We start from the raw sequence: 9,288 nt of genomic DNA on the forward strand, positions 1-9,288 counted from the left end.
ATCAACTAGTTTTTATATTTCTGAAAAAAAAAGATCAAAAAATTATTATACTTATAATTGTCTTCATTTTTTTTTTAAAAAAAAAATAGTTACAATTTGGGCATTTATAAATCTCAAAGCTAAGGATCTCTTTGGCTAAGTGCTCTCATTTTCGTCCAATATCATGTAAACGATTTTCCCTCGGTCCCCTACCCGGTAAATCCTGAATCGTTTATGCACATTGACTTTTAGAAAATTTGCCCCCGGCTTATCGATAGTAAAAGGTAAAATCGTCATCTCGATGGTCCATACCCTAGCTTATCCATCTTACAAAAAGATGTCTTGTGTGGGACCGCAATGAAAGATGGAGACTTCCTCAACTTCTTCAGTGCCCATTTTCACTCCCAAGAATAGAAAAAGAGCTGATTCTGTTTGGTGATCGACACCCAATATAATGTAAATTGCTTGTTACTGGGATAATCCTGGAGTGTCTAGGCTAATAATGCTCACAGCTCAATGAAGTCATAGCCAAGCTTGAGAAAGAACACAAGATGTTTCTTGGTGTTTATATATGCAGTTCGAGACTTGAGTTATCTTATTCAGGTGGCTCTTTCAGATAGGGGTATAATTAAACCAAACTTGAGCTTGGCTTGTGTTTAATTTAAGTTTTAATTCTTAAGCTCAAGCTCGACTTGTAATAAAATTAAGGGGAATGATTTATGCCGCGACTTCTCTCCGCGACCCACCCTCCGCGACCCAGTTGGCAGCTCACGTGTCCAACTCCACGTCCTCCGCGACCCACCTCGGCCTCGGCCTCTCTCTCCGCTTCATACGCGGTTAAACTCTTCTCCTCGGCATGCCCTAACTCCCTTCCCCTTGGAATCTCTCGCTGCCTCCTTCCACTTCTCTCCGCGACGGCATGCCCTAACTCCCTTCCCCTTGGAATCTCTCGCTGCCTCCTTCCACTTCTCTCCGCGACGGCGTGCCCTAACCCTCTTCCCCTAAGCAGGCAGCCTCCTTCCTCTTCTCTCCGCGACAGCGTGCCCTAACTCTCTTCCCTGCTGCGACGGCGTGCCCTAACTCTCTTCCCCTCAGCAGGCAGCCTCCTTCCTCTTCTCTCCGCGATGGCGTGCCCCTAACTCTCTTCCCCTCGGAATCTCTCCGCGACGAAGAAGCACCAGCCTCCTCCTTCCTCATCTCTCCGTGACCAAGCAGCAGGCTGCCTCCTTCCTCATCTCTCCGCGACCAAGCAGCAGCTCTGACAAAGGCGAGTGAGTTTTTGCCTAACCTAATCAGATTAGGGGTGCTGCTAATTTCTGAATCTTCGCTTGGGTGCTGCTAATTTCTGAATCTTGGCTTGTAGTTGTGCATTGCAACCCTCACCTCTTCCGTTCACAGCCAAGCAGCAACGAGGACAGACCAGGTGAGAGCTATTGGGTTACAGTTTAGCCGATGAAAGTTTCCTATGTTTGTGTTTTATGATGCCCCATCTTTGAGTTGTCTCTTCGAGCAAGTAGGCATGTAGGATCTTTGGGTTGAGTGAAATCATATAAGAATGGACATGAAAAATTTATTACATACTAGATATTGAATTTTAATGGCATTGGAAACATTTTGCAAGATGATGGCATTGGATAGTACATTTAACTTTTTGCTAGCATTGGAAACTTTTTACAAAGTCATTTTGGGAACTCAATTATAGATTCACTCATTCTATGAACTGATCTTGCTGCCTACATTATGTCGTGGAGGAATTTTTTCCTTTGACCTACTTGTTTGTTTGTATTCTGAAATAATATATTAGGGTTCTTGGTGGATGCTTGTTTACAATTACTATATTGTCTCTACTTTTGGATCTGTTGCTTTTGGTGGAAGGAATTCTTTAAGTGATTAAATTGAGGATTTTATTTTTCCCTTTCTTGATACCTACTTTTTCCTTTATAATTCAAATTGCCTAGTTATAAGTGTGTTAATTCATATAATTTAGCTCCCAGCTCCTTACAAGAGTGTTGATTCATATAATTTAGCTCCCAACACTGCAAGAGTGTTGATTCAAATTGCCTAGTAAGTGTAGGATTTATCATGTTTTTTTAATATGTCTATGTTTTTTGTCTAATTTCCGGCCCTGTTATCTGTTTTGGTCTATCTTTGTTTTGTATTTTCTTCTCTAGTATTTTTTGTTTTATTTTTGCTCAAATTGTTTCATTACTTGTCCCTTTTCCTGTTTATTTCAAAGGCTCTGTTATTTGTATTTTTCAGGGTCTGATTTCTATTTTTTTCATGGCATCATCAAGTTTTAGTAGCATCGACAATACGAGATTTCAACCTGTAACATGTAGAGACTGCGGACGAAATACATTGGTGTGTATTTCTAAATCAACTAAGAATCCTGGGAGACAGTATTACAGATGTGTGCAACATGGATGGCAACAATGGGTGCCGACTGATAATAGTTCAACTGACAAAAGTGCAATTGAATGCATTGCTTCTCATGGACATAATCTGAGGATAATCAATGTACCAAAATTCATCTGGATATTAGTGGGTTTGAACTTGATTCTCTTAGCCATAATTCTGATTTTGGTGTTAAGTTTATTTAGATAGGTTGTTTTAAATTGTGTTGATGTTGTAATGTAACTGTTGTACGTTTGGATTTAGAGACATAATGTTAGTGTTGAAATTATCATTCCCCTTTTATTATTGATTAAATATTATTATTGAATTTATTTTATTAATTCATCTTGTTAATCCGCATATAGCTTGCAGTGTGGACACAACAACAGGTGCCCGAGCTTTAAATTCAGTTGAATTATATGTGTAGTTTAATCTTCAATTGGATGATAAATTGCATCAACTTGTAGATATTTGTTTAGTTTATCAAAGTATGACCTTGTATTTCGATTATGAAAAATTATGGATAAATGAGATGCCTAAGATTCATCAATGAATAGAAGGCTAACTCGTGGTAAAAAATATCTTCAATTAGCCGAAAACTATGAAAGAATATATGTCACACTGGAGGTCTATACATTGTTTGTACATGGAGCATGGCCACATCAAAGTTGGTCCACATCTCATAACTACTTGGCACCAAAATGATTAGGACCTTATGATCAAACACCAATCAAACAATTCATAAACTCTAATGTGCAATGTTGGAAGGACTCTGTATTCTAGCTTCTTCCTTCCACAGTGAACCACTAGTGTCAAGATGGCGAACCAGCAAGCGAAGCCCATTATCCACACTACTCGTCCATATGCAAAACGCCAGTCCCAATCTCCATCCTAAAAAACGTCGATACGTATCGTGACGAAAACCAACCAACAACACTTCAACAAGCAACCGTCGGCGGCGCCGAAAAATTCCGACAAACACCTCCCCGAATTTTTTGCATTCTCAAATCTCCAGGCATTGGCATTTCTCGAAGATGAACTATTTTTACATTCTCAAATCTCGAGGCCTTAGTTTTGAGTCCAATTATCTCATAGGTAATTGACCATTATTAATAGTTCTAATATATATATATATACAGATTCAGTTAAAATTAACTAATATAAAATTTAAAAAATTAAACAATAAAATCTATGAACAATTCACAAATAGCCATGCCAGATTTCCCAAACAAAAAAACAAAGAAGATCCTGTGAAACAAACAAAATAGAACAAAACTTCCACAGCCATCATCATGCATGGATATGAACAAGATTAGATATTTTGTTAGGCCACCTGTCCTCCATCTCCACTTTCCATCAACACTCACCGCAAGGCACCTTATGAGAAAACAGGTTCAGCATATTGCAGTAACAAATCCAACCTGCATCGATGCATCAAAATTTGATATATTAACTCTCTAGAAAAGAATCATATTAAAACCAGTTAAAACTATGTTACTGCAGGATGTTCTTGATATCAGAAAATAGACTGAAGATACAGGTTTGATATCATTTCAGTGTTTGAGAGGAGAACAAACCTCAAGAAGCTTTTTCTGTCACCCCTTCGATTCAGCAGGGAAATGCCTCAGAAGGCAAAATAGGCTAGAGTATTCCATCTAGAAAAACTAAATGTCACAACAAACACTTGAAAAAGGAGGAAAGCAAATGGAAGGTTGAAGGCCAAGAAACCTGGAATGGATCTGTAGAAAGCATCATGAGCATGGTCTCTGTTATGGCATTAGAAAAAAAGAAACTCAACGGATGTAGCCTAGCTATAACTATTACAGAATACTCTAATAAAAACTCAAGGTTGCAGAATTACCATCGCTCATCTTTGGATGGTTAACCTTTATGCCACCTGACACAGAAAGAACTGTAAAAAATATCAACCATGTAGTCATAAAAGGAAGATGCAGAAAACCGTTGCAAAGAATAAATAGATAAAATGAACTATCTAAACACTTCAACAAATAAGACAGACAACTACACCACTAACATTACCCCCCAACAATCAGGATCAGTCACAACTCCAACAGACCAAAAATGGCTAGAGAGAAATATTCTAACACTACAAATATGATAGAGGAGTGTCACCTGAGATGACCGGAGTGAGAATCCCATCACCGATCGCCATACAAGTGCCAACAAGAACAAGAATGAGTAGAGAATAAAGAGCAAAGGTACCACCTGAATGAGGGAATAAAGATTTTATATTTAATACACAATAGAGCACTAAAATTACAATAGAACTAAAATATCCTAAGACTACATTAATTCCCACAATTTTTTGATGTGATAAAGCAGCAGTTTTGTACTGGATTGTTCTAAATCATTGATGGACAATACTAGCAATAAGTGAACTTTACACATGTACCTGCTACAAAGATATCCTCTAAAACGCTTTGCATTTGCAGTTCTCTTCGTAACAATTTACAAAATCAACAGTACTTGGTCACAGTTTACAAAATCAAAACCTTTAGTGTCACAGTTTACAGACAACACATATTAATCAAGCCCAGTTTGATAAATTGGATACAAAATCAACAGTAATTCAACAATTAGTTTCTTGCTTCACAAACATACAAAACTCCCAGCTAACAATTAGTTTAGAAGCAGAATCCATGTTCTTCCAAACCAGCACTTAACAAAATTTCATGTTCTTCCTTGTATTGAAAACTGCCTTATTCAATTCTCCCTGCACCAAGCCTTATAAAATTCTACTTGCGTGGAAATAGAAAACAAACCCAATGATATAAAGCATTTTCATTAACTAACCTGAATTTTCATTCCATCTTGAACCAAAAAACAGTACCAAAAGAAAAGTTGTACTCATAGCTGCAAGATAGATTATAAATAAACTTTAAACTAGCTAAAACAATAAAAAGAGCGAGGTACAAAACAATAACACACAATTACTTTAAGTATCTATTATATGCATCACATACCTTCTTTCGGCCCTTTGCAATTGATTTATTCATAATTTGTTCAACCTTAGATTGCTTCCTCTTTGTGGGTGGACGACCTTTGGTTCTTACTTTCAATGGAGAGTGTATCACTTTTGCCTCAGATGTAGATGCTTCTTCAAATTGTCCAACCCTTGATTGCCCGTTCTCCATAGCAATAATAAGTTTTTCCTTAGTGTCTTTCATGATTTCCACCAGAACAGAACAAATCTCATCACTTTCGGCTCCAAGTTGTTGAACCTCTTGCATCAATGGGGTGAGAGTATTATACCGAAGTCTTTTTTCACTACAACCATATCCATCATATATGTTACTGATGCTTTGATACCCACGCTTAATATCTTTGCGCCATCGGTTCATAATATAACTCATAGGAACCTCAATAACCTTCATTCTCATCAACACTTTAATCACATGCCTACATAAAATTCCCCGGAATTCAAACAAACGGCATATACACTTCAATTGACAATCTAACTCGGTATAATGTACCATAAAGGAAACTTCTCTTCCAGGTTTTCCATTATTTCCCAACATATTTTCTACTACTTCAAATATTAAAGTTGTCCCTTCTTCCCTCAATAAAGAGGCATCGCAAAACATCAACCCTCTTATTTCATCTTGGAACAACTTAAATATATTGTTAGTGTAGGCATTTTGGAATTGTCTTTCAATAGAATGACCAAGAATAACTGGCATGATAGAATTAAAAGAAACAAAATCCATTTTTTTTTCATTCTCAATATTCTTCTTCAATGCACTATCATACTGCTCAACAAATTGCTTCAAAGATGTTTTAGAATGAACATAGTCATCAAAAAATGCATTCATACTTTCACTTCTTTGAGTTGTGGACATACCAGCCCAAAAGTGATCTTTAACATACACAGGTATCCATCTATTTCGTTCATCATATAAAGATTTCAACCAATCATTGTTCTCCAACTTAAACTCCTCAATCATTTTTAACCAATTCACATCACATTCATCAACAGTAAGAGAGTTATAAACAATGTTCTTCAATTGTTTCTTTATCAGTTTGTATTGAGCATGACCACCTAACTTCACTGGTAGTTTTTTCATAATATGCCAAAGACATAGACGATGATGAGAATTCGGAAATACCTCTTCAATTGCGATTGCCATTGCACGACATTGGTCTGTGATTATAGCCTTTGGAGCACATCCGTGCATACATGTCAACCACGAGTTGAACAACCATGTGAATGTTGCTGAGTCTTCACTTGATATTAATCCACATCCCAACAGAATAGACTGCCCATGATGATTCACCCCAACAAATGGAGCAAAAGGCATGTCATAACTATTAGTCAAATAAGTTGTATCAAAAGTCACGACATCACAAAAGTAATCATACGCAGCCCTACATCTTGCATCTGCCCAAAAAATATTCTTTATTCGAGATTCACCATCTAAATCCAGCACATAAAAAAAATTTGGGTTCCTACTTTGCATGCGACAAAAATAATTACTCAAAACTTCAGCATCTCCTTCCCCTAACCTCAACCTTCTAGCTTCTGAAATATAATTTCTACATTTTCTCTCATCAAATGATAAATTCTCATAACCTCCAGCCTCAACTACACAAGAGTGAAAACTTTTGTTTAAAGTTATTCCAGCTTGATCATTTAATTCTAATTTTCTCTTCGTAGCTGAATCCAATACTTTATTACATCTAAAATGTCGCGACTTTCCAGGGCTCAAGAGATGATTATGTTCAAGGTCTACACTAGTTATCACAAAGTTCCCATCATTTCGAACAGCTACATTAATCTTAGCTTTGCAATTTGTCTTACTAGAAGGTCGAGGGTGTAAAGCATTTTTTGCTTGAGATACTTTTTTACGATTTTTGGCACATCCAATAGAAAAATATTTTTGTTTTCCATCATCTCCATTCCTACCACCTAACTTCGAAATACCAAAACCAACACTGGTAGCATAGGAATTATAAAACGTACGAATTTCTTCTTCAGAGGAAAATATCATTCCAATCTCAGGTAGCTTCACTTCTTCGACGGTAGATGGAGATAGGTCTTGATCCGCATGATCGGTGTTATCTTTCATCTCATTTGAATCAAATTTTCCTTCTTCCATAATAGTTTCTTCACCTACATTTAGTAAGAGAAAAGTTAATAACATAAATCATAAAAAAAAACAGAGAACATGCCCTAAAAAGTTAACCCCATAACATAAACCAGAAATGAAACATAGAACGGAAGAGGTGAGGGTTGCAATGCACAACTACAAGCCAAGATTCAGAAATTAGCAGCACCCAAGCGAAGATTCAGAAATTAGCAGCACCCCTAATCTGATTAGGTTAGGCAAAAACTCACTCGCCTTTGTCAGAGTTGCTGCTTGGTCGCGGAGAGATGAGGAAGGAGGCAGCCTGCTGCTTGGTCACGGAGAGATGAGGAAGGAGGAGGCTGGTGCTTCTTCGTCGCGGAGAGATTCCGAGGGGAAGAGAGTTAGGGGCACGCCATCGCGGAGAGAAGAGGAAGGAGGCTGCCTGCTGAGGGGAAGAGAGTTAGGGCACGCCGTCGCAGCAGGGAAGAGAGTTAGGGCACGCTGTCGCGGAGAGAAGAGGAAGGAGGCTGCCTGCTTAGGGGAAGAGGGTTAGGGCACGCCGTCGCGGAGAGAAGTGGAAGGAGGCAGCGAGAGATTCCAAGGGGAAGGGAGTTAGGGCATGCCGTCGCGGAGAGAAGTGGAAGGAGGCAGCGAGAGATTCCAAGGGGAAGGGAGTTAGGGCATGCCGAGGAGAAGAGTTTAACCGCGTATGAAGCGGAGAGAGAGGCCGAGGCCGAGGTGGGTCGCGGAGGACGTGGAGTTGGACACGTGAGCTGCCAACTGGGTCGCGGAGGGTGGGTCGCGGAGAGAAGTCGCGGCATAAATCATTCCCCTAAAATTAAATAGTTCGTGAAAGATTGGTGCTTGCTCGGCTCGAAAATGACTCATTTAAAAATTAAACGAACTTAGTTCGAACTGGATTTGAAAATGACTCATTTAAAATTTAAACGATTGAGCCTAATTTGAACTCGGCTCGTTAAAAGGGTTTGTTATCCTGTACACCCCTTTGTGGGTGACTCTCAGTCTGAGCGTCTCGAGTGGATTTTGGACGCTCGGGGCACTCAGATGAGTTCCAAGCGTTCAGACTTAATGAGAGTTGTCCACAAAAGGAGTGTGTAGGGTAACACCCCTTTATATATAAGGAGTTGTTATCCTGCACACCCCTTATATGGGCAACTCTCATTAAGTCGGGTCCTTGGAATCGGATTGACGCCCTGAGCGGATTTTAGCCACTCAGGGTGCCCAGACTCAATGAGAGTCGTCCATGATTGATTAGGAAAGTGGTGTGCAGTGTAATAATTCTTTCTATCTCTGTATATATATGGAGGTGCCTCTCATGCAAAGAGGTGTTCATTGCGTCGCCTAGGATAAAATCTCTCTTTCTATATATAAATAAGACTCTTAATGAACATGTTCACGAGATTCTTAATAGATATGTTCATGAGTCTCTTAATGAACACGTTCGTGAATCGCGAGCCTCTAAATAAATATTCTATTCACGAGCTCATGAACAAAATACTGTTAAGCTCGAACTCAACTAGATAATATTATCTTCGAGCTCGAGCCCGGCTAGCTAACTTAATCGAACGAACTCAAATAATTTTTTTTCAAATTAAGATCCGAATGACTCATGAGCAATTTGATTTATTTATACCCCTATTTTAGATACATCATTTTATAGTATGCATGATAGAATAAGATTTGATTGATTAGGATAGGATTAAAGGTAGGATAAATAATCTTTCTTGAAATGAAAGTATTATGAATCATACTTTTAATCATCCATAATCCTACTCTTAATCAACTCTACCAAATTAAGTTTGATTAA

The sequence above is a fragment of the Zingiber officinale genome, chromosome 3B (genome assembly GCF_018446385.1).
Source record: "Zingiber officinale cultivar Zhangliang chromosome 3B, Zo_v1.1, whole genome shotgun sequence".
Lineage (NCBI taxonomy): Eukaryota > Viridiplantae > Streptophyta > Magnoliopsida > Zingiberales > Zingiberaceae > Zingiber > Zingiber officinale.